The sequence below is a fragment of the Phalacrocorax aristotelis genome, chromosome 9 (assembly GCF_949628215.1).
Source record: "Phalacrocorax aristotelis chromosome 9, bGulAri2.1, whole genome shotgun sequence".
Classification (NCBI taxonomy): Eukaryota; Metazoa; Chordata; class Aves; order Suliformes; family Phalacrocoracidae; genus Phalacrocorax; species Phalacrocorax aristotelis.
The window spans coordinates 13,114,537-13,139,779 of record NC_134284.1 but is presented as its reverse complement, the minus strand read 5'-3'; the positions used below and the strand labels follow the sequence as shown (position 1 = coordinate 13,139,779).

The 25,243-nt window shown below is 42.6% G+C and overlaps 1 protein-coding gene across 3 annotated transcripts in view; it reads left to right on the top strand.

Moving 5' to 3' along the window:
* ANGEL1 (angel homolog 1) overlaps positions 1-25,243 on the top strand; it is a 164,449-nt gene that overhangs the window by 93,987 nt on the left and 45,219 nt on the right. For 2 of the 3 annotated variants that reach the window (XR_012662297.1, XR_012662296.1), the window contains exon 12: positions 10,777-10,881. The exons of the other annotated variant lie outside the window; for it this stretch is intronic. The gene's annotated coding sequence lies outside the window, so the exon portion shown is untranslated. The remainder of the gene's footprint in view (positions 1-10,776; positions 10,882-25,243) is intronic. 3 annotated transcript variants of the gene reach the window in all.

Genomic DNA, 25,243 nt, shown 5'->3' with positions numbered 1-25,243 from the left:
AGACAGGCAGAGACCCTAACTTTGCACCAGCCAATGTTTAAGAGCAGAATAAAAAATTTATAGGCTATACATTACACAAAAATGGTAGAATGATAGCTAAAAGTATTGTTTTCAGCTCTGGTCATTTCTGTCACAGATTACTGCAGAAATAGAAGAACTTCAGAGTTAGGTAGCAGGCTGAGTTGTTTGGAAAAACAGGCTGCTTCATCTGAGGGAAAATCTTTGGAGAGGAACATGGAATTATGAGTGGAAGGTTTAATTTTCCATGAAAAATGAAATCCAAAATAACTGGCTACGTAGATTTGAACTGTTAAATGCTTCTTCCTGGGAATTACAGTTCATGTGCTTCTCTTTCTGTTCTTCTCACTAGGTTGGGCTTTTTTTGGTGGGTTATCTCTCCTTTGATGCACCTTGACTGCCCCACTGAGAAGCTTTGGTGAGGACTTAGACAACCACTACAGAGCACTGTGGAGGGTATTTTTTTTTAATGAAAAATATGAAATTTCCACAGAAAATAGAAACATTACCCCAAGTTGTAATTATGTCAAAGGCAATTAATTCGGGGGAGGGCTTGAAAGAAATTTCAGCTGTCAGTAAGTAAAATAATAATCGTCATAGTACATGAATTCTTATTGTGTTTTGAAATATCACACTGAGGAAATAATAAATTTGGAAAGAAGCAGATACAAACCCTTGGAAAGGAAATCAAACAGCTATATGAAATGGGATTCTCAGTTGTAATGTATGGCTTCTACCATCTGCTGCCTTTTGGCAAAGCAGCTCTCAGCCAGAGCTAGAATCCTTTGTCCTGTGCTGAAATAGTGTTAGAAATACACATTTCAAAGGTAGTGCACAGGAAAGACAGCTTGGATGGGTAAAGAGGGAATTTGACAATGAACCAGTCAACCAAACCTGTGACCTCTCCGAGATGCTTTTGTGAGCCTGCCTGATCTGTGAGCATTTGGGCTGGATGGTTTCGGTAGGGGTTTTCTTTTCTGGCATACGGTCCTGCCTTTTCTGGATCCCTTTCTTCCCCTTTCTGTGGGCTGGGGAGAGCTGTGCAGGCAGACAGCATGTAGCCATGCATGCCATCCAGCTGCTTTGAAAACTGGCTTGTGGTAGCAAGGGAGGAGGTGAGAAAATCCTTCATTGCTGCTTGTGCCAGGGATCATGGAGACAACACAGAGACATCAGTGGAGTCCACACATCATTGCCTGGTAACTCCACTGACTGTTTATCAATTACCAGAACTAATTTCTATTCAGTGTTAGGTTTGGGTTAATTACAGTTAAGTTCCTTTCAGTAGTTAGGTTAATTACCATTGGGTGTTCCCTGTTGTCACTGTCCCCAAAAGAGGGGGCTGATCCTGGCCCTGATTCCTGTCTACAAAATCCAAATTTGAGCTGGGACTAAGGCAGTCTGGACCAGTGCTTTATTATAAAACCAATAAGGCCGCAACCATGTTGCACATGCCTTCATTGCCTGAGCCTTCTCCAGCACTTTTAAAGCAATCTAGATTTGGTGTGTCCCTGCTCAGAGATGCTCCTGTGGACTTTACACAGCAGGCAGTGTAGACTTAGCTATTCACTTACCTCTGGGCTCCACATGCAACTCTCACCTACAGTGCGACTGCTGGCTGGCTGCCTTAAAAGCTGGAACCTCCTTCTTTGGAAGGCACCTGCAGGAAAGGAAGAGTCCTACCCTTTAATAGTGAAATTGTTGGTGCAGTATCTGCATGTCTATTAACTGACTGCTGGGGCCAAAAGCACTGTAATTTCTCACAATTTTGCTGCAAATTGGCCTTTGGATTCCAGTGCTTTGTAGTGTGACATCCTCAGCAAGCTACCACCGTAAAAGTAGCATCAGCCGGACGTTTATCTCTGGCATGCAACTGCCTACATCCACAGTCCCAACCACTGCATCTTTCTAAGCTGATTCCTCTGGGAAGGAGCTAGTGTGTCCTTTGGTCATGAACACAGCCATGTGCACAGGGGGCAGCCTCATCTACTGGGCTAAGCATTAAACTGAAATCCCAGGATCTGTTCCTTTAGATAACCCTTTTAGTGCAGTCAAGTCACTTAACTTCACTGTTGCAGCTTCTTCCTCTAGGGAAAGGAATTCAGCACCCTCTTGCAATGTAAAGGCTGATGAGTACAGCTGGTAGACTGGCTGAGTGAGGGGAAATGGAGGAGGCTTTTTTCTCCCTCCTGGCTGCACTTGATTCTATTTAGGGCCCCTGTGGGAAAAAGCGCTATTTGGGGAAACGGATTTCTCACAGTGAGGGTGGCAAATTTTTGGTAGGCTCTGGAAGAACTTTGTGGAAATGATTTCAAAAGTTGCCTTTACGGAAAAAGATAATAGGTGAGGAAAATGGAGAACTGTTACTTGCTGTATTCTCCTATACTAGAACAAGGCACTGTTCCATAGAGCTGACAGGAGGTTGGTTTAAAAAGGATAAAGGAAGGAGCTTCTGTGGCTGGCTGCTAGAGGCTGTGGGACCTGAGAGCACTAGCATGTTCAAAGAGGGGCTAAGCAAATTTGTGAATGGCAGGCTCATTAAATGGATGCTAAAGAGAACATGAGAAGGTACTGCTGCATGCCACAACTCTGAAGGAAGAGAGGTGCTGCCAGAGGAAGGTTTAGGAGAGATGGTACATGACTCTGCTTAGCTTGCTTTGTTTTGGAGTGTTGTGTGTAACAGAAAACTAGTAGTGGTAGGACCAAATATGAGGTGACCCGAGGACAGAATTACCTTATTGCTTGTGATCCCAGTGGCCTGCACAGGTTTTAAGTGAAAGCAAATATCTCTACTGGCCATGAAGTTGGCGTAGCACCCAGTGAGTTGTTTTCCCAGGGTGATACTGACTGACATTATTTTGTGCTGAAATTTTCCTTAGCATATCCCAGCTTGGCTGGTGGATGAAACTGGAAAGGAAGCAACAGCGTACCTCTGTGGAAAAGTATCTTCAGCAATTCTGTGTGTGCACCAAGCCTAGAGCCTGTTCTGTAGCTTGGGTGGTTGGGGGCAAACCATGTGCTTTCTGCCTCTCCTGCTTTTTAAAAAGTCCCTTTAGCAATGAGCATTGTTGTGCAATAGGTTCTGCTGAGCATGCTGGCAGCAATGATTCCTAACTGAGGGACTCATGCTTCATGCTTATCCTGGAAGCTTGTTTCACAGGATCATCCTAAGATGCTGAGAACAACTATGTTGTTACATGCAGGAATATTATTACAGTGCCTTCATAGGTGTCTATGATGCTGAAACTCACATGCCATCTGCTTGTGTGAAGCTCTGCTCTAAGCCAACTTGATTCCATCTTCAGGTCGTATGCTGAAGTGGTAAAGGTATTTGAAGATTTTCTTCTCTCTTTCCAAGCTAATGCCTTTCAATTGCACCTGTCTCTTATCAGAATGACCTTTGGTAGGACACAGTGTGGAAATTTGGGGAGTTACATTCAATATGGTTACCTTCAGTCATGTTCATAAAGTTCTTTGCAGGCATTTATAATGTAACTTTGGATCGTGTTCCTGAAGTAAGAAAGTGTTATATCTAGGTTGAAGGTAGGGAAGTAAAGGTAGAAGGAGGCAAAGGTGTTTGCCCAGGTCTGCAGATAAAGTCACTGGACATTGACATCTCAAATCTGGTGCCTGCCTTTGTGTCCTAAAACGTGACTGCATTGCTGATAGACTGGGGTATCACTGAATAACAACTTTGCTATGCTGGGCAGTAATAAAGGAACTTTCCAGTGCTGTCCTCCCAATAGGTACAGATGAAAGAGGTGTGTGCATGATGGGAAATGGGTGGTCAACTGTGATGGAGACCTACAAAGTTGTACAAACTAGTGAATAAGCCTCTAGGTTTCATTGGGTGCTATGTGAAGAAGAAGGAAATACTCTCAAGTATCAAGTTGAATTTAGCGGTAGAATTTAATCTCACTGGATGTGTGGGTGACCATGAATATAAATGAGATTAGGTGTTCAAGTCCATTGATGGCTGATAAATCGAATGGTTTGAATACAACCTTTGGCCTTATAAACCCCTTAAAGCACTGGCTGCTAGAAGGGTATACCTGGAGAAGGTGGACCCTTTCCTAAGCACCTGGTGCTAGTTGTTGGTGAGACAGGATTTTCAGTGTGATGGACCTTTGGTCTGTCTGTTCTTATGAACTTGACAATGCACATTTTGATATGGCAATCAATGTAAGCTCTCATCTTGAGAATGATGGTTAGTAATGTTAAAAGCTATGACAAGATCTTACAGCAACTCTTCTACTCCAGTCTTCCTTGCTCTGTCCTTGCAGCATTCTGTGCAAAAGTCCAGCTTCCTGCATTCTAACAAGTTAACAAGTACCAGGGCCTAAATGGGGACCTCAGGTACTGCTCTAGAATTGCTGGTAAGGGCTTGCTCAACCTGTGATTATGCATGTCTGCTCCGAACTAATATCCTGCACTGATCTCTGACTATGCTGTGCTTGTGAGATTGCAGTGTTTCAGAGGGAGTTTAAGGCTGAGGTCCTTTCATGTTGATGCAAGAGCTGATGTTAACATAATTTTCTAGAATTTGACAGATGTGTTAATTATATTCCATGTTCTGTAAGTGCTGTTTCTGCAATGCTGGTCACTTTCTGTCCTGATTGTTGGTGCCTGAGTTCTGAAGTAACATGACATATATCTGTTTTAGAGGTGACAGTGTTTTAAAGGGAGGTGAAATGATTCCTATAGATGAATTCCAAGGTCTTTTTGAAATGAAACACTACATGTGCCTAGCAATAGTAGATAATTAGCCTTCTTTCAAACTCCATTTGAGCAACAAAGCTGCTGCCATCTCACCGTTTTGTGCACATTTGTGAAGTAAAACAATCAGTATTTAGAAAAAGCACTTATTCTATATCAAAACTGCAAGACATGAAATGAAGCAGCTGGGGGCAAATCTTCTCCAGGCCCCCTTCCTATTTTCAAAAATCCTAAATAAGTTTAAACTTGAAATCTGATGTTCATTGATGGGCCAGGTAGGTAATATTCAGACTAGCTCCTGTGACTTACATGGGTGGGAAAGGAAGGGATTGTGGAGCATAGTGAAATTTTTCCAGAAGTCACACACCTCTTTGCCTCTCTGCTTGGGAAGAATGTAAATGTGAGTGTGTTTCCTGGTGATTGTCCAGCTGATAGCCTCTTCGGCATTCCACTGAATGGCCACCTGTCTGCCTGTAATAAATGATGGCTATAAAGGGAAGTGATCGCAGCCATGATATAGCCAGAGGCATTTGTTTATATTCTTATAATATGTATCAGATTGAATAGAAATTATCACTTACAGTTGACAAATGGAGAGTGGAGATAGTTGGTGGGGATGAGGAAGCTCAGCCAGAGCTGGGCCAGCTGCAAACTTTCTTCAGTGATGGCTGTCTGCAGAATGCAGGTGTCGAGCCAGCCAGTGATTGATGGTGAAGCTGGAGGCTTGCTTGTGTTAATGATCCACATATCTTTGTATAGCAGCACACAGTCAGAGTAAAGCCTCTTGTTGCTTCTCAGAAAGAATCCTGATGGGTAGAGGCTGCCATTTAGGGGTGGAGTGTGTGCTTAGGTAAATGGGGGCCAAAGCAGAGGAGTATTCCTGGGCATTTCTCCAGGAGAACAGTACTGACATGTTGTGTTGCCCCTCACAGTTTAAGTGGTGTACAAGACCAGGATGGATGAACCTAAGCAGAGTACACCTGGCTGGGTGCAGAAGTGCTGTTATGTTACTGTAACAATAATACTGTTGTGCGAACAGGGGAAAGGGGTATTCCTTGGATCTCTATTAGAGCAAGAGTCTGCCTTCTATGACTGTTTTCTTGAATGGCTGCTACTATTTCTCCCTCTTGTGTCTGTGTAGACACAGGACTTCCTCTTCTAGATCAAGAAGCTGAGTACGTCCAAATGAGAAGCCTAAGAATGATCAGGGCACTGGAAAGAGAGCCAAGTGTATTCAATCTGCAAACAAGATGAATGTTTTAAGCTCCCACTAGCATTTGATCCTTTTTGGCAAGTCTTGGGAGGGATACTGGAACTAAAGAAAAATCTTGGACCAAAGATAGAAAAGCAGTTTCCCAAGACAAGTGATACCATCTCTGTTGCTTGGCATAAATTTAAAACTAGACTGAACAAATCTGTAGAAAAAATGCAGCTGGTAGGAACGGTGAACTTTGTACTCTCTATGAACTGTTTGTCAGGAGAGCTTTTTGGATTCTACATGTGAAGACCTATTCCTGCAGCTATCTGTAGTGATCTGCTGTGTCCTTATTTGCTGTCTGAAGCTATTTGGAGGTGGGGTTGTTGAAAGCAATGAAGTAGGAGTGGCTAAGGAAGCAAAGTGCAGGTGAGAGTGCTGCAGCGGAGGTCAGTTCCATTCATTGTGCTTGCCTCCCATTTTGGTATGAAGGAATAAAGATAGCACCATAATCTATAGATATTTTGTAGAAGAAAAAATTACGGAAAATGCAACAAGCCCTAGCATAGAGTTTAATGTCCTCTCACCCACCTGTTCCCCTCTGAAAATATTCCATATAGGCCCAGCCAGCAAGTGTGTTTGTCTGTGAGTCTATGGGATACAGATATGACTTGAGTGAAAGCTCCATGTGAGAGAGGCCCATCATGTAGCTACTGCCAGGAGAGGGAATAGATTTAGCTATAAGCTGCCTTTGTGCTCTTCATTCTGTTGACTAGAGTGCTGTCTTGTGCCTGATAAGGGAGGCTACCCTCTAATTCTTGGAGTCTTGCCCTAAATATATCTTTTCAGTTTGGTAGAAAACATATGTCCCAAATCTCTGAGAACTCATAACTCCTGCTGGATAAACTCAGGGAGTGCTGCCAGTCAACCCTGTGCAAGGACTTTCAGCTTGGAAAGGAATGCTCCTTCTCAATTTTCTGCCCAGATACTGAATACTACTAGGGAAAGGGTTATATGTCAGTTGGGTAATTCAAAACATTATGAAAAAGTGAAACATTTGAAAGAAGCATCAGTTTCTTTCTGATATGTTAGCTCTACTGATGGCTATTACTTTAGGTTTCCCCACCAGCAGAGGAAGCTATTGGATACAAATGAACTCTCATTTTTCTTATGCTGTTAACAACTAAAAAGCAAATGGTGCTTTGTCTGGCTTGCATGGGACTGTTCTGACTACAGACCCACTGGCTTTGGCTTGCTTCCCTGTCTTAAATTTCATTTCACACCTCATGTTTGTGCAGTGCAAAGTCTTCTCTCCAGAGATCTGGCTTAGATAGAGCATACTACTCACTGCTGCCTGGTCTTGCTAGGACAGACAGTTCCTTGCATAAGTTAATAAATCACATAATGCATGATGTGATCAATACATCCCTTCCATATTGAAATTCCAATAATCAGCTTGCCTGAGCAAGTAGGAGACCAAACCTGGTACATATACACCTCAAATCCTGTCATGTCTATTAACACGTTGCTTTTAGGGAATTTGTCACAGATGCTGGCACTGTAAATTCTCTAGAGCAGTAACTTTTATGTGTTTCTGCTTGTAAATCATCATTCAACAGTAGGACATTATTTTTATCCCTGTGCTCAGAATTATGTGGCTGTTTTAGCTTTAATGTCACAGCTGTGGGCTTGTATTCCTAGTTCTGTCACTGACTCCTGTGACCTGGAGAACTTGCTATTGGTCTCTGTGCTGTACTTTTTGATGGGACAGCAATACCTTCTTCTGAAACCATTCCAAAGTCTTCAGGCAAGAAGAACCACTTCAGTGTTTAGTGAGTAGAACTGCTAGGCTGAATGATAAAGGGGAAACTCAGAAAACCCTTTGCTGGTTTCTTAATATCTTTTATTTGGAAAAATTACACTGTCCTTCTTGTAAAGCTTACAAAAGCAGAACCTTGATACTTGTTTTAAATCTGAAAGTCCTTACAGTAAGAAAAAAAATCCCACCTGTTTATTGACTTAGCTTTACCACACTTTTATGTGTTACATTGACCAGTTCTTGTCCTCTTTTACTCCAGAGAAGCACAGAATGATGTTTTGAGAGGGAATCTAAGGCAGCATGAATTTATCCATTCAAGTCTAGTACTGAGAAGAGGAGGTGATAAATAAAGTACTTATAACTTTGCTTAGATAAATGCCACTTTGTCATGGTATCATAAATAAAATCTGTGCAGTTGTAATAATTAAATTAGGTACTGGCAGCAATTAGGTGTTATATCCTAAATATATTTGTTGGCAGTGCTGACACATACCTATAATTGTGATGTGTGATGGGGTGGAAGAGATGTCTAAAAAAAATCCTAAACCAACAAAAACACATAACGAAACAACCAACCCCTCCTGATCTTTGGTGGTTCACTTTCTGATGTCTGATGGCACATTACTGATCTGAAGGGCAGTGCTGTTGCATTAATCTGACTGGTATTGAAGTCATAAATTAGTTTTCCTGCAGCTTCAGTATAGCTATGCTTACCTGCTTTAAAGCTTAACTGAGTATTACCTTGCATGTTCTTACTTTGTGCTCTTCTAGTAACCGAAGTTGAGGGTGTTTAATGCCATGTTAATTTGGGAACACAGGCTTTCATTCAGAGGTGCATTTGAGCTATGGAAGCATTTAATATTAAATAGAAAGAGATAACAGACAGTGGCAGCATATCTCAACAGTATATAATACTAAACTCATTAAACACTGTGAACTCATGTTAGTGAAGTTACGGGAGACTCAGGAGACCATGATATATATTGATTATGTAGCTGCAACCTGGGTATTTTCCTATCTCCAAAGGCTTTCCCCTGAGCACACACTGCTCTGTATTGGGTGTGGGTTTTCTTTTTCCAGCCAGCACGTCTGTATATAGAATCCTGTCCTTCACTCCAGTCTGGAAAGTCCTCCCTATTTCGTCAGCACAGATGTATGAAAAAAGCTGTGGAGAATGAGAGGAACTGAAAAGGATCAAATTAGTGTGTAGAGGATAGGGTAAGTGAAGGTGAAAGTAAGTGTGACCTGATAAAAGCTGTTGCAGTGTGGTGAAAAGCAAGAGGGTGAGAAAGGTTTCTCACCATCCTTCCTAGAGAAGAGCATCTTAACTTCCCTTTTGGTAGGGAATCTTTCTGTCTTTGTCCTCTCTATCCTCACTGACAAAATCCATGGGAACTATGGCAGTATGAAGCCGCTGTAAAAGAATCTAAGTAGCTTGGTGTCCTGTTTGGTAATGGCACTATTGCATACTTCTGTGAATAACAGCAGTGTTTGGTAATCCAGCAGTTTAGGGGCTTCCTGAGCCAAATGTTTCACATTAACTACTATGTTGAAATCTCCTTACAAAGTCTTTTGTAAGCCTAGGCTGAACAACATCTGATGAAGCAAAAGTGGGAGTGGTATGAATTAGATCTCTTGATCCCTGAAATGTCACAAAAGTGTAACCAAAATACCTTCAGCCAGCTCCAGAGTAGCTTGTAGGGCAGCAGTGTCCTAGCTGTTTTGAGGAACTCAGATTAAAAATGCAAAGCCCATCTTTAAATTAAGTGGGAAGGATTTCAGTGAAACCTTGTGACCTGGAAGAAGGGAGGACCAGAAAACACCATTTGTATGGGGCATTGTTTCAGACCAGAAGATTCTGAAGTTCTGGCTTGTTTGGTATAGGGTTTGAGTCACAGGATGAACTAGTTCTCACTTCATAAGTGAGTGATTACTTGTCTTGTTATGGAGAGCAAAAGTAGCCTTGGTAATATGGTTGCAAAGAGCCCTGCCATCATCTTAATAAAAAGTTTGGATTTAATTATACTAGGGACTCTCCAAATTTTACAGCTTTCTCAGAGCCCATGGCACTCATAGTTCCTATATGAAACAGAACCGATTGCAGTTACCTGCTGTCCTTACTCAGTGCAAGGCAATGAGGCTTGGAGTATGGAGGAACATTTATGTGTGAGCGACTGGGCTGAAGATGTACAGTGGAGAAGGGATAATTCCTTAGATGCAGTACTGGAGCCTGCAGACTGTTCTTGGTTGTGTATGTTATATGCCCAAAGAGGAAAAGGCTGTGTACAATCTAACCAACTCTCAACAGGCTTAGACACAGATTCCTGGCAAGCTGATGCAATTTAGGAACACTGGTGTCTGTTTTGAAGAAAAAAATAAATCAGAAAGCCATTACTTGTTAGGCAAAGTGATAAAAGCCCTAACAAAGTATATGGGATTTCCTCTTTCTTACAGGTTTAATGCTTGCTCACTCTCCCCTGCCTTTTAAGGAGAATCAGGGATTTGAGTTGCTTTTTGGATATTGCATATGTGCTACTGTCCTCTTCTTGCTTTTTTACCACCTGCTGGTTTCTCTTCTCTGTATCTGGGCCTTCCTGGCTGATGTATACCTGCAGCATGAATGTGAAGGTGTGTAGCTCTAGCACAAGGCCATCCCCTTTCCCCTCTTTACCCCCATAGCATGTGCCAAATATGTTAAGAATCAGTCAAGAGGATTGCTACAAAAATAATAGCACCGGCATTATCTCTGCTTCTCCTACTCCCCTAGGGCTCCCTGTGCAGCATTTATGTGTTGTTCTTAACAGGATGGTGATCCTACCTCCCTCTATGGTGCTTGGAAAAATGGTCCCCCTAAGTGATGTTAGACCTTTATCTCACTCTTGAGGTTTTTTTTCCTCCCACTATCTCAGCTGTGTACTTATTCTCAAATTTCAGCGTAGAAGGTGACTTCTGCATTTTGCTCTGTTGTGGTGGGTAGGGCACAAGAGGACCCTGGAGCACTGATGTTCTCTTTCCTTTCTTTCCCCAGAGATTCTGCATGCAGCTGACTCTTCTTCCCATACAGGACTGATGGCAGTTCCCTCTAGACACATCAGTGCTGCCCCTACCCTGGACTGCTGGATAGGAATGAGAGGTATAACATCTCTGGTCCTCCTTCTGTAACAACTTTGCCCCATGTGAGAGGTGTGTCCCACAGCAGTATATCTCAACATACCCTTAGTGGATAATTATGCTCTGGAGCTGACTTCTAACAGTGATAATTACCTTCCCTGTAGTTTTCCACTAAGGAACCACCATGTGTTTTAACGTGGCTTAATGAATTAAGTACCCCATGTGGCATTGGTCTCTCTCATTGTGCTCGTTCCAGGGGGATGAAGGAAACTAAGCATTATGATGGGAATTGATAACAACTAGTTGGAGCAACATGCAGACCAGCCAGCTCTGTCCACTAAGCAAAAGTGTACATTCACTCTGCACTGGATAGCTTTTGGGTCCTGACTTGCAACTGCTACCTCATGACACTGGGCAATGCTTCCTGTCCTCCTTGCCTCTTTCCTTTTCACTTTGCCTCTCCCTTCTGCCTACCTGAACCAATTCTGAGAGGAGAGAGCTAATAACACAATAACTCAGGGTGGGAATCTTTCCACTGCACCCTTTCCCCACCCCCACTCCTGTCCATACAAGATTGATAATGAAACCGATACCTTTCACCGGCGTAATTTTCATATTTAATGAGCGTGACTCAGAAACTATTACATTAATTAGTCAAATCCCACAAACCGTTAATGGTGCACGCAGTAATTAATATTGTATTCAATTAAAAGATGACCTGTTTCAGGTGCCTTCCCCTTGTTTGGGGGGCTCTTTGCAGACAGCATGTGTTCCAGTGCCTGAGGCCAAGCCTTTTATTTTGTTCCAGTGGTGGGCAAGGGAGGTATTCTTTTTTCCTGTTTTGCTTTTATGGGTTTTTTCTCCATGAACATATGCTTGTTTCTTTCCCACCCCCCCCCCCCCCCCCCCCAACTCTGAACGTGGCTGCTCTCACTATACAGACAACCTGCTTGCTGTGATTTATGGGTTAGTACAGTGCGGGGCTCACAGACTGGAAAAATTCCAGTTTACACAAGAATTCCCTGAAAAATGAGCTTGGTTAATTTATTTCTTTCATTAACGAGTTTGAACTGTGAGATAATCTTTCTAAAACCCACTACCCTCACCTTCACAAACCCCAAGAAGAAAAAAGGGCCCCTGTTCTGCTTCCACAGGGCTCAAATTCACATCTTAACTAGCTATGAAGAAAAATGTCAAAACTTACTTCTGAAATGTCTTTAAGGAGATGGGGTTTTTTCCTCACCGGAAGGTGAGAGGTGGAGGTCCTAGATCCTAATGTTAATGTTTCAGACCTGCTCGTCTGAGTTAGCTCATGGCTGTATCCTGCTGAAGCCTGTGGGTTAGCTGCTCATTGGTTCTGCGGGAGCAGGGCACAGTCTTTAAGCTAAGCCTTTGTGTCATAGCAGCTCCCTCCTATTGAGCTGTGGTTCACTGGTTGCCTAAGATCTACAAACCACATCCAGTAGTTTCCTGTGCTGTTTCCTCCTGTTTGGTAGGAGGTGATGAGTTGTACATAGGTCCTGTCCTGATGCTGGTCTGCTGTCTGCTGATCTGAGGACCACTGGATACAGTGACCTCACAGTTGGGAGCTGTTGCTTCAAATCAGTTTGGGCCATTCCACCAGAATTCACAACAGCTTTTTGTGGGTCACCTGTGGCTACTTTCCCCCCCTTCTTTTTTCCCCTGTTGCCCTGGTTACAGTTATGATCTCCTTCCAAGTGCTCCACAATACCTCTGTTCCATGCTGAATGGCTTGCAATATGCTAGGTAATCCCTTCAGCAGATTCAGAGACCTTGTCTGGACTCTCCAATTTTTCTGTGTTCTGACATGCAAGGGGGCAGTACTGAATACAGCCCTAAACCTTCTCACTGAAGTTGAAAAAAGAGGATTTATTGTCACCCATCTGTCTCACAAAAGTTGTGTCTGTAGATAAATATTAAAACAGCAATTGTAATAAAATCACCCTGCTTGCTTCGGCATCTGCTGTGACCAAAGGCTTTTCCACTGAGTCATTGCTCTCTAACCAGATCTCTTGGTTTTTGTTGCCATATTGCATTGTTTTCCACTACAGATAAATATTTTACTATTCATACTAAGTTTCTGCAGAACAGAAGGGAAAATATGCTATTGTTACAAAGACTTTGGATGAGAAACACATGAAATATCACTGATTTCTTCGTAAATAAGTTTAGTCATCTTTTAAGAAAATAAATGCTTCGAAACAGAATAATACAGATGCTTTGTAAACATCTATTATTATCCTTTAAATCAATAGAATTTACTGAGAAGGAGTGTCACTTATTATCATTAGACTTTCACAGAAAATTTAGGAATGGTGTCCGCATACTGATGCCTGTTCATTAGTCTAACTAAAATGTTTATATTTATGTAGTTCTTGCCACACTTATGATGTCTTTCAGCCTTTTTTTTTAAGCTTGTGGGCCTCTGAAACACTTTTCCATGGATGTGTGGGGTCCTGTATAGTGACACTGAGCCTCCTGACAATGGGATTGCTTCTTGTAGATTTCTTTTTTGGTTCTATTGCAAGTATTTTGAGGAATACTGGTTGCCTGTAAATTGCAAGACGAAAACTATTATTGTGGACGATGCAGGCATGCAGGATTTTACTTAATGTTGTGTAGAGCAGGAAGAATGTTGCTCTTTCTTCCTTGTCAGGAATTATTATATACTGTATTAAATACCTCAAAAGTACCAGCTGAGTAAAGTATTGCTACTTCTTTTAACCTGCATATGCTTCCTTTGGAAGGGCATGTATCAAGTGGGGATGGCTATGAAAATGAATGGCTGACTGAAAGTGCTGATATGAATACTGGTGTACTCTGAGCCACTACCACTCAGTTTTCACTGAGGGTCTGGAAATGAGGCCTGCTCAACAAGTCAGTGGGCTGTCCACTGTTCTGCCCAGTTGGCTACACATTGCATATCGCTGCTGTGGCTGGCACTGCAACAGTGCAACACAGTGAGTGCCTTTGGGCTGGGTGAGTACTGAAAAATATGGGATCTCCCACAGGACCATGGTAAACATCCTGTGGTTTTGAGATTGCAAGGGTTAGGCAAAATTTACTTGCACACTACTTCTGTCCTCTGGCCTCATCGTCGGTTTGAGTTATGCAAACTGGGAATGGACTGTTCAAAATGACTGAATAGAAGCTAGCTTGGGAATTGTTATCTAACCTCCATAGGCCTCTGCAGTGCAATGTTTATGAAAAGCTGATGGGACATGCTGACTATTTAAAAAAATAGAGGCTATATTCTTGTACCATAGTTGACAAGTACCTTGACAAGCACATTGCCAGGTACAAACACAAGTTGTCTGAGAAGCTGCAAGTTTAAGTGCTAAACACATTCATACAGCAGGCAAGGGAAAAGCATGCATTTTAATTCCTGCATACCCCTTAAATGTGACACAGGTATTTCTTGGACAGCTCACTGGGTTGCTAGATGACAAGTTGGGCCCTCTGTATTCTTTTCCTTCAGAATGGTTTACTGACAAAACAAGCAAGACCTTCCTGCATGTTTGTATTCTGTAATGTAGTGACCATTTTGTTCATATTACCTGCCACGCATTGTGTTGAACAGAGAGATGAATCTTTGACTTAGAAGGTTAGCTTACCTTGCTTCCTTACATTACTATGCGGACCATGTGGTTTGAGGAAACCAAGTGAAATTTCTGCTATTTTCAGGAGCTGGAGTTTTCCCCTAAGGAACTGGTGTTGTTTGCTGGGAAAAGGCAGGGCAGAGCAAAGTTGAGTGCGTACTGAAGCTGAGCTCCTGTCTTTCCTCTAGAGACTGAAGTTAATGGGGTGGCATGTGGAATCCTCCTGGTGCAAAGCTACACGGTCACCGAATATCGGGCAGTTGTTTTTCTCCCATCATTAGGAAGCTTATTGTGCCTAAATGAAGGAAAGTCTGATTTTGGGGGGAGGAACATGAAAATGTATATACTATTTAACAGGAAAACCAAAATAATTGTCTAAGTCTCAGTCATTGTGCTTAACTAGTTTCAGTCTAAGGGTAAGCTCTAAGGTGGGCAAAGATAGGTGCCTTTGATCATGTTGTGTTAAAGTGTGGACGATAAGGCAGCTAAACTGGGAGGATAAACCTTGGCTTGAGTATCACTTGGTAAATTTAGGATGGAAGAAGAGAAAGAGCACTTTGCATTATGAGCTTCTTATCCTTCTTATTTAGAATAAAACTGGATTCCTAGGACAGGCCCATTCCTTTAACATAATTTGCAAAGGAGAACAAATTCAAATAAAACTAACTGACCATCTTGAGGGAAAGTCAGAGAAATAAAATGTGATTCAGCTCTTCTGCTAAGGAAAAAACACTTCTAGATCAAATGACATTAGGACAGTAGATGTCTGCATTTCTTCTTTCTTTGTGGAAATGCCTTCATTTAGTTTGCTAAAATATTGCCATGAAGAGCTGAGAATATTACTTTGCTGAGTAACTAATATGGAGACTAGATGAAAACAAATGATCTGGATATATCTACATTTTATTTTTTAAAATCTTTATCAATTAGTCAACCACAAGTGATTGGGGTGGACAGATTTATAAAAACAGGAAGGGACAAAGAACCTCACCCTAGAATAAGGTACCAGGCTGACTCTCTCATACTAGTTTTCTCTTTAAGTGGCTTTTCTTGCTGCGACATCCATTGAGGTCTAGCTGGCCTGTAGCTGCTAATCAGTGCCCTTTTCAGTCAATAAGTCCTTCAGACACCTGTGTTTCCTCACTGGGTCTATCTATAGGGAAAAGGGCATTTTTCTCTGCCACTATAATATGATGCTGAGCTCACTGTAGTTGAGCTTCTGGGCTGGGTTTCACTGACATAATCATTTCTGTAAACCTGGCTATAATATGTCCATACTTACAGGCTTGTAAATACAGACAAGAATGCTGAAATCTGGTCATGCACAGCCATGAGGACACTCTGTCTGAGACCATAATATTTCTGTTACTAGTTCAGTATTTTCAGCAGAGCAAATCTACAGGTAAAGAACTTAATACTAACAGTCCTTGGCCTTTTAGGATCTTTCTTTCTCTTTTTTTTGTTTCTAAAAAGAAATTATCTCTTCTGTGCCAGCTCCAGCCATTTGACCCCTGGCTTCTTATAAAACGTAGTTCATTTTATCAGTTGCTTTTTTTCATCGCTTCCATGGCTCACAGCCCTTTGCCTGATATCTGCCAAATCTTCTAGCCCCGAGCCCAGAGACTTCTCATTCACTTTTTAATTTTTTTTTTTTCCCTCCCAGAGACTGAATGAGTAACTCCTTGGCTGGTGCCCAATTTGTAGCTATGTGGAAGCCTCCTGGTTTGAGAGTACCTGCTTTATTACATATTTACATACCTTATTTCATATCTAATGTGGACAGAGGCATTGTCTTGGCTTTTACCAAGACTCCTGCAGGCAAAGTTTTGGCCTGATGGAAGATGCCTGAATGTGCCCTACCTGTGAGCATTCATGTACACCATCATAATATGCTTCACTTGTTAGAAAGGTTACCCTTTCCTTCTGTTCCACTTGAGGATCCTCTCCCTTCATCATCTCTGTTGCTACACTTTCATCATGCCCTAGAGCAGCTGCTCGGTTTCATTATGCACTCCTCTGGGACATTGCCTGTCCATTCTGCTTGGAATGGAAGTCATCAAATTTGTGTCACTGTTTGGGACGGAGACAGGATTGTAATGAAGGAAGTAGTAGTCGTGGTTCAAAGCATGTGTAGTTCTCTTAGTTCAATGGAAAAATGACTGGGGAAGTGCTGGGTGGTTTTTTTGTTTTTTTTTTTGTTCTTGTGCATGGTTGTGTAAGGAAGTGTGGGTTGGATGAGTAGACAGTGAGATGGATTGAGAACTGGCTCAACAACTGAACTTGGAGGGCTGTGATCAACAGGGCAGAGTCTGGTTGGAGGCCCATGACTAGTGGTGCTCCCCAGGGGTCTGTGCTGGGTCCAGCCCTGTTAAATATATCCATCAATGACATGGACAAAGGGATAGGGTGTAACCTCAGCAAATTCGCTGATCATACCAAGCTGGGAGGAGTGGATGACACACCAGAAGTCTGTGCTGCCATCCAGCGAGACCTGGACAGGCTGGAGAGCTGCTGGGCCAAGGGGAACCTGATGAAATGCAATAAAAGCAAGTGCAAGGTCCTGCACCTGGGGAGGAGCAACCCCAGGCACCAGCACAGGCTGGGGGCTGAACTACTGGAAAGTGGCTCTGCAGAGAAGGACCTGGGAGTGCTGGTGGACAACAAGCTGACCCTGAGCCAGCACCGTGCCCTTGTGGCCAAGAAGGCCAACGGTATCCTGGGCTGCATTAAAAGGAGTGTGGCCAGCAGATCGAGAGAGGTTATCCTCCTCCTCTACTCTGTCCTAGTGAGACTGCATTTGGAGTACTGTGTCCAGTTTTGGGCCCCCCAGTTTAAGAATGACAGGGAACTGCTTGAGCAAGTCCAGCGGAGAGCTACCAAGATGATCAGGGGGCTGGAGCATCTCCCTTATGAGGAAAGGCTGAGAGACTTGGGTTTGTCCTGCCTGGAGAAGACTGAGGGGGGATCTCATCAATACTTACAAGTATCTAAAGGGTGTGTGTCAGGATGATGGGACGAGACTCTTTTCAGTGGTGCCGAATGACAGGAGAAGGGGCAATTGTAACAGGTTTGCAGGTTTCTTATGCACAAAGTTCACCCAACACACGATATTTAAAAAGCACAACAGTATTTATTGCTCTAGTATAGCCTTGCATAAGCAGTTACTAGCATTTTTTTCTCTTTATGACAGTCTTACCAACCCGACTACTACCAGTGAGCCGGAGAGTGACCATTAGCAGGGTCATCATGGAGCAGGGAGATAGACATGGCACCTTCAGGGCGTCCCCTGTTGTTTGTAGAGCGTGTGCTATGTCTTCTCTCCTCTCTCCACTTTGAGCCATGCTTTTTTATACCCTCAGCAGATTCAATGGAAAAGTACTGACTAGACACTGCCGCAGGCGTGGCCAGCGCATGCAACAAGGCCTGCCAGGTGCGTGCTCTGCCAGCTAGCAGCAGCCCCCAGATTGCAACAACATATTGTTCAATAACAATCCTCATAGTTCCCTTCTTCAAGGTCGTGTTCTCAGAGCTGTGTTCAGCTTGTAATTTTTCTGTTGTGGCCCTACACAGACCATCATCTAAAATCCCTCACACACAATGGGCACAAATTGGAACACAGGAAGTTTGACTTAAATATGAGAAAAAACTTCTTTACTCTGAGGGTGACAGAGCAGTGCAACAGGCTGCCCAGAGAGGTTGTGGAGTCTCCTTCCATCCTTTCCTGGAGACATTCCCAGGTCAAAATTGTCTCTCACCTTCATCCTGGGACCCTCTCCCTGTGCTTCCATGATTACCTTCAGCTGTTGCTATATACATCTCTACCAATACAGATTGATACTAAGGCATTCCATTTCTCTCAGAGACCTAAGCAAGAAGTAACTTAGATTTAAGAGACCTTCCTTTGTAGCCCATCGCCTTGGATGGGACATCTAATGGTGGCAAATGTAGTGTCATCCAGGATTAGCCTTGGAAACAGATGTTTGCCAGCAGCCTCAAGCACAGCATAATATGGCATGATCTTAAACTTTCTAAGAACTGTTTTGATACCCTAAAGATGAGAATCCTCACATTATTCCTGTTTAGTCAATGATGGATGGATTAAAGAGCACAAGATTTGGCTTGCTGGACATGGATACCTTTCAGAAAGCAGGAGAAAACAGCACTTTTCTGTTTGCAATGCCAAAGAGCTGCTTGTGAAGATGGGTATTACCCATGCATAAGGAAAGCAGTTGTGAACTCTGTGCACCTGTGTCTCTGTGTATATATGTGCGTGTGTCTCCATTTCCAGCACAAGAGAGAATCCAACAATATTTCACCCAAATGAGAAATGTTATTCTGCAGATTAAAGCCACGCAGTGCCTGGTTTTGTCTTTATTTATGCCTTTCTATTTCCTTCTCTGCTGACATGGGTGCACATGCCGGGAAGCACTGAAGGACATAATTGGCGTTGTGAAAAATTATTGGGAAGCCAGGACGTTCCCTTGCAGTGATCCCCCCCTTCTCTTTCCCATCTGTCACCATCTAATGTGACAAAGTTTTTATCGGGCATTGAGGCAGAGGAGATTAAAAGTAAATACTGCAATCAGGAAGCAGCTGGGGGGAAAATGTAACACATTTCACACTAAGCTGAACAGCTCATCAACTTAGCCTTGTATATCTACGGCAGATGAGAGGGAGGGAGGGCTGCAGGGGGATGGTGTGGTTCAACATGCTCCTCCACACTGGGAGTCTGAAGAGGATTGTGTGTTTTCCTATACAAATAAGATTCATGTTTTCTGGCACTTGCTTGCTTTGGGAAGGAAAAAACCTCAGGAGTGCAGCAGTTTTCCACTTGCTTCTGTAACAAGCTAATGTAAAACACTCTTTCCGAGGCCCTGATTCATATATATTTTTGGAGTCCCTTCCTGCTTTAGTGACGATCCTGGGTACTGTCATCTTCTGTTCAGGTCGGAGGATTTTACCAGACATGTAGCTTTGGCTGCTGTGGGCTTCTGTCACACTGTCCCTGGGGAGCTGCAGGATGGAAAGTTTGTTGGCTAAGTGGGAGGCACTATGTACAGGCAGATACAATGATGTTTCAGGCTCGTGGAGCTGGACATTGAGATCTTTGGTATGCACCATGCTGAACACTGTTCTATTCTGTCCAGACTGATCTGCCTGCAAAGGCAAAGAAACTTGAAAATTTTATGCCACATTGCTTTATTCTTATTTCTGTATAAAAATTAAGGTCTTTGAGCACTACCAGTCATGTCGTCTTTTTGCAATGCTCTTAAAAGCTTTTGCTTTAATTTCCAGAACTGCTGCCTGTCGCTTCTTTCTTTTTTACAGTGCTGTTATATTGAGCTCAGTGCTGGGGAATGAGGGTAGACTGATGTATGTGAAGGGCTGTCAGAATCTTCTCTTTATCCTTGGGATAAATTAAGCTTTGGAAAGTGATGCAGGCTTCCCTGGCATCCCTGCCCCCATGAATGTGTCTTCTGCTATGGAGGAATGGGATATTCCTAGATCAGGAGAATCTCAGTCTCCAGGATGTTTTTGGTCCTTGGCTTTGCAGCTGAGTGCCAGTAGGAGTCCAACTTATGTCATTTATGTTGGCATTTCTTGTGAGATGGAAACAGGCTCTGGCCCTGTTGCTTTAACTAATTTACAGTTGCTTTCTGGTTTTTCTTGTCACCTGTTCTTCAATGTTGATGAGATGACCTGTCATTGATAGCAAGTTTTCTAAGCATTAAAAAAAATCATATAATCTTTCCAACTACTTGCCGAACAGTTAGATTGGACAGTGTCTCCTCACATGGGGTGAAATCCTTTTCCTGTGCTTGCTAATTTTCCAGTGTTTCTGGAAGTACGGAGTTTGTTTCCCTTCTAGTCTGATAGCCTTGGTTCCAAGGTAAGTTATTGTCACTTTTTTTTTTCTTTTTCTGGTGACCTTCAGTCTCCTAGCACTCCTGGTGCAGCTGTGGTAGGGAGACACCTGGGTTGGCATCATGTTGCCTTTTGGTGGTGCCAGCCTGGGGCTATCCAGCTAGAAGAGCTTGGTCAGGTTGTGGAACCCATGACTAGGAGAAACTGCATTCCAACCTCAAACAGTAACTATGGGATTATTCTGTGGCTTCTCCAAAGCTTACAAATAGCAGATTGTAAGAATTTCTTGCTATTCTGTCAGTTCCTCCTTATAAATATTCATGTTGGCTTTGATCTCATGAGTTAGTTGTTCTTTGTTGGTTATAAAATCCACCAAACAGGACATTTATGGAAGTGCATACTTTCTCAACATTTGGTCGCCAACAAAAGTGGAACCTGTAATGTCTTCCAGTATTAACTTAAAAATCCCTTGCCACTGGATGGCCAACAATGTGTATTTTGTCTGTATAACAGCATTTACATTATTGGCTAAGAATGCTGATATCTCCATAGCATGAAAGGAATAGGGTAAAGATTTAAAATAAGGCAAAGGGTCATTATTATACTTTTTCCAGTATCCCTGCATTATGAGAAATAGGTAAGTAATTGAGGGTTTTTTTTCAGTAGCTCATATGAGCTCAATAGCTGCTTGCTAGTGTTTGGCAGCTAAATTATGATGAGGCTGTCTGCAATAAGCAAGTACCCACCCTCATTATGGAACTACTCATTTGCTCTCCTGTTGATGCGGTTACATGTTTTATCTTAGGTCTGTGGGCCTTGGTCTGCTCTTCTGTGTCACTGTTTCTCCAAACATATAAAGGCCACTGTCATCTTACAGACCAGAACTGGTAGTCTTGCTCTTATTCTCACTCCCCACCTATTGACATCAAAGCCAGAAGAAGAAGGAGCCACACTGACATGCAGAACATAAGACACAAGAGGAATTAAACAAGTGAGGGAGGGGCTTGGGAAAAGTGCTAGATGGGCAGAGGAGTGTGGCAGGAAGGATCAGGCTGGACCTTGAAAACCTCCAAGGATGGAGATTTCACAGTCTCTCTGGGTAACTTGTTCTTCTGCTTATTTATGGTGAAAATGTTTTTCCTTATATGCAGTCAGAATGTCCCTTCTTGCAATTAATTCCCACAGTCTCTCATTCTCCTGCTATGTACCTCCTCTAAGATCCTGTCTGTATCTTATTAACCTCCTTTTAGGTATTAGAAGGTTGCTTAAGGTTCCACTCTTGCTAAGCAGGCCATTTGTATCAAAATGTTCTTAATTTTCTTGCTTTGTGGATGCAAATTCAAAGCACCTAATGTAAAGTTGAAGATGAAATTGAAGAATTTGAATTGCAGTAAAAATGAACTGAAATCTAACCACACAAAAGTTGTGAAACCTAGGCTGATAAAACAGGCCTTCATCACACCTGGTGGTCCCCTAAAATGAAAGAATATGTCATGTAGGCTTTAGGCTGTACCACTCACCTTGCAGTTCTTTAACACCATGCAGATGTTTTGAAGATAAATTTCTTAGTGTTTATGACAATCTAGGTATTAGAGGGGAGATGTTAAAGAAAAAAACTGATACTCCACTTAAACCCAGTGCTAAATGTGACTGTTCATTAAGTATGACTGAGGTCCACACTTAAAATATAGATGACAAATGGAAATACAGAAATGCTACCCTGTTCACTGAAGTGGGAGAGCAGTCTTCAGAGTGGTTAGTGGGGTCTCATGCCCCAGGTGAGCAGTAGGGGCAGGTGCCCTGCATCTGACTGGCCTTAACTAACATCTACAGTTGGGCAATGCTTTTGTTGCATTCTCTCTGCTTATACCAGGAAATTTCTAAGGCTTCCATGTGCTTCATCATCCCATTTGCCATGACATTCACCGTAACCTCTTTCCACTGAGATCAAATGGGCAGGATATTAATTCCAGGGGGAGATAGGAGGACACCTCTACCTACAGCCTCCTTAAAACCTCACTCACTTGTTGTCTGAAGGATTTTACTGGTATTGGTATTGGGCAAGCTGCTAGAGCTGACCAAAACAGAGGTGGGACATGCATCACTGAGGGACTGGCTGCAGCTATATTGGCCTGAACATATTACGAAACTGCTGGATAAATCCTCCTATGCTTCCTGTGTGATTCCGCTCCCCTCCCCCCCATCCCAGGAAAGCATGTTACATGGGGCCTTTCAGGCTGATGCTGTCAATCCTGCTGCTAGATTTATTTTACAAAATACTCATGTCTTCAAGAAGGAATTTCTTCCTGTCTTAACCTTTGTCATCTTCTTTTTTGAACTAACATTAATAAAGAATTCGGCAAACAGTCCGTAACATAATAAAGGAGGGAAGGTTTTGTTCTCTCTTTCTACTTTTTAACTGTACTTACCGCTGTAGTATGTCAGCATGGTAATTCTGATAGGCCAAGAAAGAAAAGACAATGGTCAAAACCTGAAAGTCATATGTAATTTTAGTGCTAGATTGATGCCTTTTACCTTCAAATATCTGTAACGTATTCCTTTTTGGGTTCCCAGAGAACACATTTAGATTAAAATCCCTTAGGAGCAGGCCTTTCACACAAGCATTGAATAACTTGACATGACTGTCTTTGATCAGTTTAGAACCAGCATTGGTACTGCAGCCATTTAAGAAGTGATACAGCGGGGAAAAAAAAGGTACTGGGGAGTTTTTTCAGCTTACACCCATGGCACATTGGTAAGAGCCACTGTTGGCATCTCATTTTCACAGGCACCATATTTATTTGAGAATTTCTGCATTTGTTTTTATGCATCTCACTTAACAGTCTACCAAAGTCATGGAGGTAGAGATGCTCTTGCTCCTTTAAAGCTTTTAGACTGAGTGGAGAATGTGGAAAAAATACTTGAGGTGATTATCTTTTGTCTCAGCCATGAATTCCCTGCTTCACTCTGTATCCCTCAGGCTTGGGAGATGTGAGGGTTAGATTCCAGATTTGGGACTCCCTTCTGCTAGTCATCAAGGTGGGGACCAGCAGGAGTTGCTGAAGCCAAGCACATACCTGGTGCATTTCCTTCCCCACCCCAAGTTAAACAGAGGAGAAGGCAACTAGGTAATTTGCTTCAAAACATTAGTGCAGAGCACCATACTGTGGCTAAAATTTGCTCAAAATTATTGCCAGGAAGGTTGCCTGAGCCTTTCTCCTGTTTCATTCTGCTGCATCCCAGAAGAAAGCCATGCAACCTGTATTGATGGCTCCTGATGTTCAACTGCTAGTAGCTTTCTGTTTAATAGTGGGATTAAAAAAAAAAACAAAACCAGAAGGAGCTGATTGTTTTTAGCAGCTACTGCCTCAGGGTGCAGTCATGAGCAGGCAGGCTCAGCCCTTGTGGTGTCCTCTCCAAGGAATGATTTGCTGCAGGAAGCCCTGTTAGTAGTGCAGAAAGTAGCACTTTCCCAGGGTTATGTGGATGCTTTGCTGCTAAAGATTCTGCCTTTTGGATAGGACATAAAACTGAGGTTCTGAACACTTGCATATTTTTATAAGTGTTCCCTGACTCTCTCCTAGGTGTATTATAAAGGGTGCTTGTGCTTTGTTTGGGCAATACCAAGTACTGTGATGAAGTGCAAGTAACTCAATGGGATTTATACGAGCTTATGAAGCGGAGAATAAACCCCATAGTTTGCACAGTAAATCAATTTGTAAAGCGCTTTGGGATCTTTCTGGATGAAAGGCGCTATATAAATGTAAGCCATGACCATTCATCATTATTGAATATGAAATAGAGATATACACTCTATCAAGCTAGCAGCAATAGGCTTGGGCTCATGATTGCTCACAGGGCCCAATCAATCATCGGATCACGACATAATGCAGCTAGAATAAAAAAAAGAAAACCCACAGCAAATCATTCCAAGCAATGCAATTAATGGGCATCCAGTATAAATAGTGATCTCAGTCAGGGAGACAGGGCTTTTCCTGAACAGTAGGGTTGATGCCAGAGCCATACAGTGTGAAAGAGAGAATTACTAATCTAGTGTTAGCAGTGAAAGGAAAGATTCCTCACCAGCAGTATGCCATAAAGATATTCACTACAGCTACACTAAAAAGACACTGTGTCTATGGTTTTCAGAACTGGCTTTTCTTTTTCCATTTGGGAAATGGAATAGAAAATGTTCTGGTATAGAATATGTTTTGCTCTACATTGAATTACAGAGATGCTGCTCATTTTTTGCATCATTGTTTTGTAGCCCAGGCACGTAACCCTGTCACCTAACCTCGGGCATCATCTGTAGTATATATGGCTCTTGCAGTACAATATGCACAAACCCACAGTCTTCACAGAATGCAAGGATTGGGACCAGACTGTGCCTTGCATGCCAGGGTTTATAATCTGTTTCTGCTGCTCATCCCTGGGGACAATGGCTGCCATAATGTGCCTAATTTTATGCCAATTAAGTTGAAGTATAGGCTGCTCCAGTAATCTGCTTCAAGACCCAAGCAAACTGAGGGCTCTCTTCACTTGTGCAGGAGATAGTTCTGCCTATATATTTGCCTTATGAGGGAAGGCAATACCTGGTATGAGCTTCCCCTCCCCCACCCTTCAGTTGTGCTGATATGTCTGTCTCGAGCTGCTGTGATGCTATGGGATATAACATTCTGCTCTCATTTTCTGTTTGTTCGCTATTACCAAAGAGAGATTGAAATTTAATAAAATATAAGGGTGGTGGGTGAAAATTGGAATAAGAAAGTGGGGGGAGGGAATTAATGATCCCATTATATAAAACCTGTCTTACCACAGGTCAGCTTAGTAAGAGTTGGAAACTTCCCTCAGCTCTTCTACTGCCCCGATCACCAAGCAGTAGCCTACAGATTATATATA